This window comes from Podarcis tiliguerta, assembly GCF_965153285.1.
Source record: "Podarcis tiliguerta genome assembly, chromosome: 3".
Taxonomy (NCBI): domain Eukaryota; kingdom Metazoa; phylum Chordata; class Lepidosauria; order Squamata; family Lacertidae; genus Podarcis; species Podarcis tiliguerta.
This window is the reverse complement of record NC_139536.1, coordinates 75261784-75267783: the sequence shown is the minus strand read 5'-3', so window position 1 is coordinate 75267783 and position 6000 is coordinate 75261784.

Here is a 6000-nt window from a genome sequence, read left to right as displayed (position 1 = left end):
AATGCAATGGATATGTCTACTCAAACTGGCATGAGTCTCCCTTCTTGAAAGCTATGACAGAACCTATCTTCCAGCCATTTATGAAAGATGTCCAAGCCTGCTTAGTGAATATTCACGTAGGAACATATGAAGCTGCCTTAGACTAAGTCAGAGCACTGGTCCAGCTAGCTCAGAAGTGCCTAAACTGGCTGGCAGTGGCTGTGTAGGTTTTCAGATAAGAGACATTCCCAGCCTTACCTGGGGATGCTGGGGGTTGAATCTGGGATCTTGTGCATGCAGGACATGTGCTCTGTCATTGAGCTTTGGCCCTTCACATCTGCAAGTCTTTTCAAACTGTATCCAAACACAGCAGCTTCCTTAAGCAAGTGCCCATAAAGTCTACAATAGCTCCTTTTCAAGTATACTGTGGACCAAACTGCAACGTGACAGGGAGCGGAGGAATCAGAGGGACCAAGGAACTTCAATAGATGCCGTTTTACATTTTCTAGTCATTTGACACCCACCATCAGGTTTTCGGCCTCATATATTGATGCACAGGGTATGATCAAAACAGCAGAAGAAGCAAATTTGCCAATGTTTGCTTGTCGGTGGCCATTCAGATCCTCTCTTTGTCGGGCTCTGCCTCGTAACATCAAACATATACAACAAGACACAGTTCGTTATGTGTTTTCTTCAGAGAAAGCCCCATGCTGTCAACATGACAAAATCAAGTAGAGGAAAGCCAGGACACTGTAAAAATCATTTACCCTCTGCTTGATATAAAGACAGCACAAAGCCAGGGATATACACTTTGACAAGGCATTTAAAGGGGTGAACCTGAGTGCTTTCAGGAACAAGCAAGTGATAGATTCATTTTTGATCGACCCATCTAGCAGAGCTGAGATGCTTAGGGCAGTTTCTGGTGTCACGGCAGATAGTTTGCCCCACTAGGGGGATGCAGCCATGCATTTCTGGGTTTTAAAGCCTTTTATGAGTGGGACTGTGCAGTATAATAAGCACAGACTCCACATCAAATGGAACTAAATGACATCCTGCTCATGCTCTCTAAGATATAATACAGTCTAGTCTGTATCCTGACATCATGATGAGTGGGGCAGAAACATTCTCAGCACAGAACTGTTGTTTGACTTGGCACCCCAAAATGTGTCTTGCAGTATGCTGGGACCTGTGGTAATTCCACTCACAACAGCATCAGTTCCACTGAAACTAGGCTTTATTTCACCTAGGTCAAAGACGCAGTTTGGTATCCCCCGCCCACGTACACCTGCATACAGACACAGGCTGGGAGTCTCAATGGAGGCTTCCCCTGGGGCAAAATACCCCCTAGCCCCCACCCTGTAGCTACAGTACTGCGTAGTGAGAGTTAATTCTGTGCCAACAGGCATAGATTGCCCTGTGAATGCGCAAAGCAGATCACACTTGGAAAAATGCCCCTTTTCTTACTTCCTTGCCCAAACTATCTTCTTGATTTCCTTCCATTTTCTCCACCTCTCCTTTCAACTTTTCTATTAAAATTCCAGATCATTTTGGGGGCGGGGGGAGGAAACGTGCAGCTCTTACACAGTGCAATATATTATTAGAAAGCATTATGTAATTTTCTTTTTGATCTATATGATGGTTGGTTGTGACTTCCAGGCGGCACTGATATTCCATACCTTGTCTGGGCTTTGCCTTTGCAAATGATCCTAGATTCTGTCTGTCTGTATGCCAGCCTGGTTGTTTCCTGGGAAAGGAGAATGATGCACACAAAGTATGACTTGATAAAAGCTAGAAAGGGGTGTATGTGACAATGCTATTTATATTTATGATACTTATGCATCATTTGTTTGTGAACATTGATGAACCTGTGCCATCATTCTGAAGGATGCAGAGTGCTTACTCCAGACAGGAGCCGAGGTAATTACATACTGCCTGACATACAATTTTCCTTCAGTGTCAGAATACCCATCCATTTGCTTTCTTATCGGTAGCTCTTTTTATGCATTTTTCTGTGGGTCTGAAAAAGAAAGGCACTGATGTGTTTCGCTTTAGATGGGACTGCACTTCAAGACAAAAGTGGCTGCCAACCAAACCTCTTTTGTCATCTGCTTCTGAGCCCATTCCTATTGCTTGTGTCATGTCAGCATTTACCCCACAGGTCACATTGATGCAACTACGGGCTCTTCCTATCTCTACGGGAATCTGCCATAGCTAAATGCATTTCTGAGCCCAGCACACAGATCTCAAAATTGTCTGTCCAAACTACACATTTTGCCTTTGACATATTTGCTCCAGTGAGGCCTAGAAATAAGAAGCCCCGAGCCCAGACAATGCAGGTAGCAAAATAGACACAGGGACTGTTGTCCTGCTTCTGAAAATTCCAGATAGGAGATCGATGGCAGAAACATATTCCAGCTGAGCGGCTCTTTGAAGAAAGATTCTATCCAACAGAACACTTCAAAGTGTTTTGCTCTGGCCATAAGGCACCCAGGTGAGATTGCTTTCATTGTAGCTACCCTATAGATCTGCCCGAATTTCCATTTTATGTACAAGTGAATTCCGTATAGTAAGAACTGAGAAGGTACATTGTAAAAGGCCTTTCTCAGTTATAGTGCCCAGACTTTGGAATTTGTTGCTAAGCCTTATTCTAGTTAGACTGATTATGCTTGTTTGCCCAGCTATTGTTTTCATTGCTAGAGTTGAGAATTTTGATGTCAAGTTTATCTGCATGGATTTTTTTTCTAATTCTCATTGTGTTTCTTAATCTTGACAGATAGCAAGTTTTTCCCCTCCCCTGGTTACACTAACAATAACTACAATTTTTGCAATTATATGTATTATTATATGCATTAATAACACAGGAATACTGTCTCCCCCCCTCCTTTTTGGGTCCACTGATTTCTTTTTTTTTTTTTAATTACCCCCATATAAATATTACATACATGCAAAAAAAAAAAAAAAAAGATGTCCAGGTCTATGCTGTACTTTTATATATGTGCGTATGCATATATGTATTTTGCGGTATTATAACTGAGTCATTTGCTTTTTAGCATGATATCTTTGTATGTTTTACATTTGGCACTTACTGAACATCACTTTGAACTGCCTTGGCATGGTAAAAAAAATGCAAATTGCTATACTTTCCTTTTTTTAAAAAAAAGGGCTATGATTTAGATTTCTTAATTCAGGCTCAAAAAAACAAAAACAAAAATTTCAAAAGAGCATTTTGTGGAAGGATTTTTTTGTACATTCACTCTTACCTATGTGTTTAATGGGTGCCTATGTATGTATTTCTAGACTTCTAGACATTAGGTTTTGCAGCTTGTTTCATTGGCCCTGTTCCCATGCCTGTCTCTCACACGTTTAGCAGGTGAACTGTTTCCTGACAAGGATACAAAGTGATGGGAAAAGAACAACATCTGTATGTTAGTCTACTGGTAAAGGGATAGGAATAGCAACTGGAAAAATAATGGTCTTCCTTACAAGACCTATTAGTCTTGGGCAACCTTCCTCCACCTGCTGCCCTCCAGGTGTTTTGGACTGCAACCCAATCTCAGGCAACACGGCCAATGCTCAGGGATAATAGGATAATAGGAGCTGTAGTCCAAAAACCTCAGACTGTGGAATGCTGTTGTAGCATCACAGAGCACAGAGAATACAATTGCTGGGCAATTATAATTTTGAAAAGCACTTTTCAAGTCTGAAAATGTGTATTTTAAAAACAAAATTATGCAACACATTACAGATAACATACACCTCTGGACCTGTGATATAGGAACACAGAAACTGCCTTATATGAGTCAGACTACGATGTCATTGTCTGCAATGCCTGGCAGTTTCAGGCTCAGAAGGTCAACTCAGGAGTCCAGGCCTGGTGAGCACAGCAACTCGTCCCAGTAGATATTGCCCCTATGAAGCAGTTGTGGGGATTGGAGGTTACTGCCTTCCTACAGTTGCCTAAGTCTCCTCCTCCTTCTCCTCCTCCAGGTCCTTCCCAAACAATCTGAGACTTCACCACTGTGCCTGTATTTACTCCTCCCTTTTCATACCTCTTCTGGTTCTGAGAAACCAGGGGAGATGGGAGCTGGCCGCAGCAGGAGGGGGAGTCTCCTTGGATTCTTCTTCAGCTTGCTTCCATTCAGTCTCTTGACCTTGCCCCCTTCTCTCCAGCCTCTGAGTCTGCACTGCTCTCTGCCATAGTCTCTTCTTGTTTGCTAAACCCTGTAACCACTTCTGCTTCTGACACTTCCTCCTCCCAGTCTATTTCTTCTCCCTCTGACCACTCATCATCATCCCACCACCAATCCCTGAGCTCTGATCCTTCTTCCCTTGGGGGTTCCCCAGTTTGTGCCTCCCATCACTCTTTTACATCCAGCCACTGCATAACACTGAACTAAGTGGAACTTACTTCTAAGCTGAAATGCAGTGGATTGTGCTGTTAGTCTTCCTATTTTTTAATAGTCTACAAGGATATTCAATATATTGAAATTCAGTATTACTTTTTTGTTGTATAGTGGGCAGATTTAACTTGCATTAATACAAGGGCTAGTATTTATATATATATATATATTTATATAGTTAAATGATATAAAAGCCCTTCTGTTCTAAAATCACCAGAGAAAAAGTTTTCTCTTTGATTCTTAAAGGTGACTTTGAGGGAGAAAAATTCTATGTTTTGAACAAGACCCTTGTTTATCCACTGTGCCAAGTAGGGTGTGGAAATATTTAGGAACTGTTATTGATTTTTAAGCATCATTTTGGCCAAAGAACAGACTGCAAGTGACCTTCCACTGTGATAACAGTATCTGTAATCTGGTCTGGTGTGTGTGTGTAAAGAGAATTCTTTTAAAGAGAAGTTATTGTCCCAAGGTATGAAGGAAGATAAATAGAAGGTCACATTTCTGTTTAAAATAGTAGCTAACAATATTTAAGATAGCATACCAATAATTTCCAATTGTAGTCAAATGTTTTAGAATTTGTGCAACATTGCATTTGCCTTATTTTTTATTCTCATTAGCAATCACCAGCAACCCATTGTTTCATTATCAGTAAATTCACATAACAGTAAGAACTAATTGTAGAGTTTGGGCATTGACATCTTTGGCAAATGTACATTTTTGTTTTATTTCTATAAATATTTTAATTGCTTTTCAAAAAAATAATCTAATCTCCAATACAAACATGTTAAGATCCAAAATCATTAGATCCATTTGAGAAAAATTGATTTCTGATTCTTCTACCTTCATCGGAGCTTAGACATGTAATAATAAGGGTGAACTTGACCAGATGATACCTTAAGTGAAAAGGCTTAACTAAATACCAAGGTGGAGAGAAGAGGCCATATAATCCAAGTTGCCTGCCCAATCACATTGGAAAAGCTATCCAACCACCACAATCCTATGGTATAATCCAATCCAACTAAGAAAGATTTACCAATACTGAAAGTCTTATCCCTATAGGTCCCTATCCAACAGACACCACAAAATGAAAAATGACAACAACATTCAAGCCCACATGCCAATCCAGGCATGCACACCCAGAGAAAATACTTCCTAGCCAACATGGTCTCCAAAGTACAGCAAGTGGGTATGAGGGTTGAGCTGCCTCCACCCATGGCCAGTTGACCATGAGGGCAAGGAGAAAGATTTTCTTGTGAGATTTCAGATTCCACTTTATACCTAGCCAACCTTGCCTTGACCTCTGGGACTCTATACAACCAAAACAACCTTTTCCCACCCACTCCATTAGGGAAGGGAGGCTATTTAGCAACAGACAATATTATTGACCATCAGACAAAAGGACACTTATATGGATATGGGCACCAGCACATTACATTACCCTGCAAGAGAGGATTGTTACCCAGTGTAGAACAAACATTTCATTGTTTAAAACTTGGGTAGGGAACCCACAGCTACTGGACCACATCCAAATGAAGAAGGACCCCTGGATGTCACTGCCTGAAGAAGGCACACCATGGACCTTGGGAAAATGCAGCCCAACAGTGTACCCTCTCCCCAGCCT